Source organism: Cajanus cajan, chromosome 5, assembly GCF_000230855.2.
Source record: "Cajanus cajan strain Asha chromosome 5, NIPB_CcT2T_4, whole genome shotgun sequence".
Lineage (NCBI taxonomy): Eukaryota > Viridiplantae > Streptophyta > Magnoliopsida > Fabales > Fabaceae > Cajanus > Cajanus cajan.
The window spans coordinates 26,810,981-26,817,023 of record NC_138521.1 but is presented as its reverse complement, the minus strand read 5'-3'; positions in this window follow the sequence as shown (position 1 = coordinate 26,817,023).

Here is a 6,043-nt window from a genome sequence, read left to right as displayed (position 1 = left end):
ATGGTAGAATGCTTTGATAGCTTAGTTCTAAGATCCTCAATCTTGCCATCATTCTTGATAGCTTGAATCTTCCTACAATTAGCAACATTATGGCCTATGTTAAAACATGAAAAACAAAATTCAGGAAGGTTTTCATATGTGAGGGAAACATAAAAAAACATATCCTTCCCTTTCAACCAAAATCTGGTCCAAGAAGTCTTTAGTAAGGTTCACCTCCACCAAGACCATAGCAAAGTGTCCATATGAATGGTTCAAGGTCACTTGGTCAATTAGTATAGGATCACCTACTCCGAAAGTGATAGAAAAAAGGATCCATGGTACCCAATATTCCAAGGGGAGATCAATATTCTTAGCCAAACTTGGGCATAAGAATTTTTTTGCAGCCTCGGGTTAAAGTCTGGCTTCCATAAAAATAAACGTAAAATACGTGGATTAAGCATCCAAGAATTATAGGCTAGCACGATTGTAACATCCTCCATCTTTGAGAAGATGAATTCAAAGAAACCTCTCCCTAAAGAAACCATTTTCCAATTGGAAATTTTGTTCCACATCTTCTCCAGTTTGGTGCACAGATCAGCTATCTTGAATGGTTTTTGCCTTTCAGCAAGGATGATTCTGCCATGAAGATGATTCTTGCAAGAAGTAAGACTTGCCTGGGATCTTCCTCTGGTATCTTGACATCTAGAGTTTCACCCTTCCAGCAAGGTTTGGGAAGAATTGATTCAGCAGGGGCAGCCATGGAGGAAGATACAATTTGAGCGAAAGATGGTTTGGTTGCTACCTTGCAAGGACTATTCTTGGGTAGACAAGGCCACAAATAGGAGAATTGATCCATCTTGAGCACTATTTCTATCTTCACCTCAGTTGCATCTTTCTCTATTCAGCAACAGGATCAGGAAATTAAAAATATCATATAGTAGATTCATGCAAAGACGAGAAGCTGCATGGATGAGCTTGTGAATGTTCGATTCCATAGATGAGCTTGGTAAGGTCCGTTTCTTCGTAGTCTAGCAAGAAACTACAAGGATTAGTTCTTTACAGACTAGCAAGAAACCACACGGACTGGTTTTTTGCATACTAGCAAGAAACCACAAGGTCTTTCATGGAGCTAAGTTAGAGAGAAAATCAAATTAACTATTGGAAGTATTTTCTCTTTTTCCTTTTATGGTTAGTAGAAATACATTTTTTCACTCAAAATGTAAGTAATGATAGGTAGATGTTCAATTATTGCAATGTCTTTCTTTTTTTTCACTTTTATCACCAATTTCTCAAATGATATTAATATTTTATTTTTATTTTATTAGTGATACAATTTCTCTCAACAGTCCTTTGGACAAAAGACTTTAAGAATGACCTCGATCTTAGTCCCTTACTAAATGTCATGATGGACATTCTTTCATCCGAGTTGGTTACTTTGACAACTATGTGATTGAACCTATCTAAGTACTCCTTCAAGGACTCGTTCGAAAGTTGGTGAACATCTAACAAATCTACAATCAATGAGAATTTCTATTTGTTTGCTACAAACTAGGCTACAAAAAGTTATGAAGGGACTTCAAAACTAGTGACCGATCTGTCCACTAACCAGCTAAACCATTTCAGTGTTGTGGCTGCAAGAGTTTCCACAAATAAGTTGTAGTATGCGGCATCAAATCCTCTTACTAATCAACATATGGGCTTGATAGGTCATCAAATGTTCATCTAGTATTGGGCTACGTCGGAGGTTGAATTCTTAGGACAGCCAAGTGAGTTGAAGGGTTGAATTCTTCAGACAATCAAGTGGGCCAATATAGCCTTAGCCTCCATTGTTTTGAAAAGGGTTGAAACACCCTTGGTGATTCTACTCCTCCATCGACATTGCCTCACCGTAATTTGAGGATCTAAGCTTGCAATGCCCTTGGGGCTTCTTCAGCCCTCCTCTAATGATCCTTGTTGAAACAACATATGAGCTCCTGGTCCTCTCAATGCAACCATTCAAACTCTTCTACTTTCCTCCATGTGCTTATTTGTTTTCTCGCCTCAATATTTCAATTGTAGCCACAACCTCTTGTAGTGTTAGGTTGTTATTAAGCACTTCCAGGCTTTCTTGGCGTAAGCACTCCACTTTGGCTGCTCTTCGTCATGCTTCTTCACTGTTCCACTTCAATGCCCCTATTGTAGCCATGATCTTATGCAATTGTAAAGTTATTATCAACTGTCATTTGACCCTCCTAGTATAGTCGTACTGCTTCCTACGCTCGTCGCCACACTTTCTCATTCTCACATCGTAGAGTTTCCATCATGGCTAAAACATCTTACAAAGTTGGACTGCCTATAGCAAGACAGCCGTCTCCAACTCCTTCAATGCTTCCACCATTAACACCATCGGAGCCATCATTACTAGTTCCTCTTCTATCTACTTAATAAACTCGTCATAGGGAACTTTTAATCACACTAGGCAACCAAGTGTGGGATGCAATTTTACTTGCCCCACGATGGGTGCCAAAAGATTGCCACCGAAAAACTCCTAATGATATAATGCTAAGAGAACCTAACAACAGTCTTGGCCTAGAACATTTAACTAGTCCTCCTCTCCCTAGACCTAATTGTCTTTCTATATATTGGTGTAGTGTTACACATACACACCTTATTAGTGCATCTCCAATGGGATTGCTTATAAGAAACCCCATGTGCCACATCACTACTACATCAACTCTGACCCACTTTATGAGTTGTTTAAATTTTAGCAGAGTTGCTTGTAGAAACAACTCTGCTAAAATTTAAGCAACCCATAAAGTGAGTCAGAGCTGATGTGGCACAGGGGGTTGCTTATAAGCAACCCCCATTGCAGATGCTCTTACAATCCCATGATTCACACTTTAACATTATTATCATTAATGAACTCATAAATATAAGTATTTATGGTCGTTATCTTACTCGTCACGCAGACCGCAGGATCTTATTAACTGCTTGAGTGGGCATCTCACATTCTAGTCTCATAGACTTAATTAGAGGCCCTCCTAATATATGGCAATCGTCATTTACCTAAGAGATCTCTTAGTGGACTCGAAATGTTGACGACACTTCTTGGGTTGGTCAATAGAAAATCATCACAATGCAATAACCAAATATAATGGCCTAAATACAATGGCTTACATATCCTAAATATTAAGAAATAATAAAAGAAGTAAAACAAGCCCAATATTAGGTAGCAAAAGACCTAAGGTCCATTAAGCCCAAAATAGGCCCAATAAGACATGTGGTCCAAAAACCCTATTCTACTAGGCCCAAAATACAAGGTCAACAATATGACACCTAATATATGATAAGAGACTGTATATAATCATATGTATGAGAGGTATTGGGCTTTTAGTTAGGGTCTTCATGATTAACCCATTCCTTTTGGGTCCTTCAATGTGTCACCTCTTGTCCTCCTTGACATGATTACATCATTCTCTCCCTCTTGAAAAGGAATTGTCCTCAAATCACAAGGGTCTCCAAGATAGACATCACCACCTACAATAATAAAATACCATGCATGAGAGGTGGTATATTCAAATGATAAGTATGGAAGGTACACCCTAAGAGAAATCCTTCTATAAATCCTATCAAAGAAATTTAAACTAATGAAACTAGACTCTCTAAAGTTATGGGTAAGATCCTTTCCTAAACAAAGTATAAGTATGTAACTAAAACCTAAAAATGTGTTAAAACTAAGACTATAACAATTTAAAGGATTAGTTCTAGCAACTAAAATATCTTGCCTAAGGTACCCTGTATCATGACCTAGGCATTTCCTATAAAATAAAGAAAAGACTACTAGAAAATTTCCTAAACAGTTTTAGAGTATATTATTTGTTAGATACTTACGAGGAGAAGGTGTCAAAAGGAGCCTTAAAGACTCATATAATCTAAATTTGTCTTGTAGGGAAGTAGTTAAGTAAAATTCAAATAAATGTGAACTTTCCATAAGATCAAACATAGAATATAAGATACTATAAGTTGTATCTATCAAACAATATAAACAAAAAAATTGGGTGTTTTATTAGAACAACTAACGTAGAAGAAGTTCTAAAGAGAAGAGGGTTACCTACCTTGGGCACCTCCAAGGAAGTAACACAAGAAGTAAGACTAAGTGTAGTCCACTCCTTCACTAAATCTTGAAGTTGAGATTCTTTTTCTTTAAATAGTGGTAGCATAAGAGTAAGAGTTAAGGTCTTTATAAATGACGAGAGTATTTTTTAAATGGTTTTTAGTGATAATGTAACTCTCTTTAATCATTAAGTTTTTTAGAGGAGACATTTTCCTCATTACTCTTCCCTAAGAGAATTGTCTTTTTTCTTTATTTTTCCCTTTTTCTTTTCATTTTTTCTTGCTCCTCAAACACTTGTGAATGTGTTAAAGGATGAAAATAACTTTTTTGTTTTTATGGGTGAAGGATATTTTGTTAGTACGGCCATCATGTATAGTTTTTTTATCAAATTTCCATGGCCTACTAAGCAAAATATGACAAGCTTCCATAGGGATCACATCACATAACATTTTATCTTTATAATCCCTTATAGAAAACTTGACCCTCACTTGTTGATTCACTTCCAATTCCTCACCTTCACTAAGGCAATGAAGTTTATAAGGGTGAGGATGAGGAATGGTAGTGAGGGTTAGCTTGTTAACCAACCTTGTGCTACATCAATTTGAACATGAACCACTATCAATAATGAGAGAACAAAATATTTTAGAAACTAAATATCTTGTATGAAAGATGTTCTCTCTTTGTGATAAGGTAGTGGGACAAAGTTGGCTTCCAATAAGCCTTTTGACCATAAGGAGATCACCATTAATAGGATAAATTTTCTCTATTTTTTCTTCATTATCACTAGCTTCCTCTCCACTCTCACTAGAAGATGAAGAAGATAGGGACTCTTTACTATAAATGTCCTTACCCTTTATTATCATAGCCTTTTTGGTAGGGGATTGAGAAGCAATGTGATCTTTCACTTGTCCTAGAGCTAGTATGTGAGGTGACCTTTCTTTCTTCAACACCTTTATCTTTTTCTTGACTTTTGGAGGGATCTACTTTAGGATAGTTCTTGGATGAACTTCCTTCTCTCTTTGGATCTTCCTTGAAATAAGAATTAGAGTAGATATTTTTAGAAGATTTTTTAAGAAGTTGTTGCTCCACCTTAATGAAAAGTTGGACGAAATCATTTAAGTCCCTATAAGGTAGGAGTTCCACTCAATCCCTTATTTTAAAGCTTAGGCCACTCAAGAACCTAGAGATAGTGATTCTTTCTTCCTCTCTAATTTCAACTCTCATTAAATAAATCTCCATTTTCACCTATATTCTTCAACACTCATGTTCTTTTGTTGGAGTCTTTGGAGCTTATCCATTAGCTCTCTACCATAATAAGAAGGATGTTAAGTTAGACGAAGAAATTCTCGACAAGATTTTGAACCTGACAGATATAATACATATTGTTATTTCTAACATGTGTGTTAGTGTTTCAGATAAATATAAGAACAAGACTAAAAAACGAAGTATATGTCATTACATATACTATGGTCAAAACAAACTAAGCCTGAAATAAGTCAGAGCGTACCAGCAGACGAAGTCTTAAAGTATCAGACAAAAGGACAAAACAAGGCTAAGTCAAGAACAAGACCAAGTTGGAGCCTAATGGTCAAATAGACGAAGTTCACAATATCAGACGATGGATAATCTAAGACGAAGAATCCTAGACGAAATTAAAAGTCTTCTATCTGCATTGTTGACCAGATGAAAAGAAAAGTCAATGTCTATCTCTTAGATGGAGACTCATATTTCCAAACACAGACGAAGTATATTAAATTGCGTCTGAAGTCTACTATTCACAACGAGAAATATCATATATATCATTTTCAATCATAAGAAGAGCACACAGAGTCATCAAAAATATGAAGAAGAAAAAGAAAAATAGAAGAGAGCGAATTTGCAAGTCAAAGATGCGAATGTTAGAGCAAGTACACCTACTTTTCAGAAAAAGATAACACTTCTGAAGCTACACTAACAGAAAGAGAAAAGAAA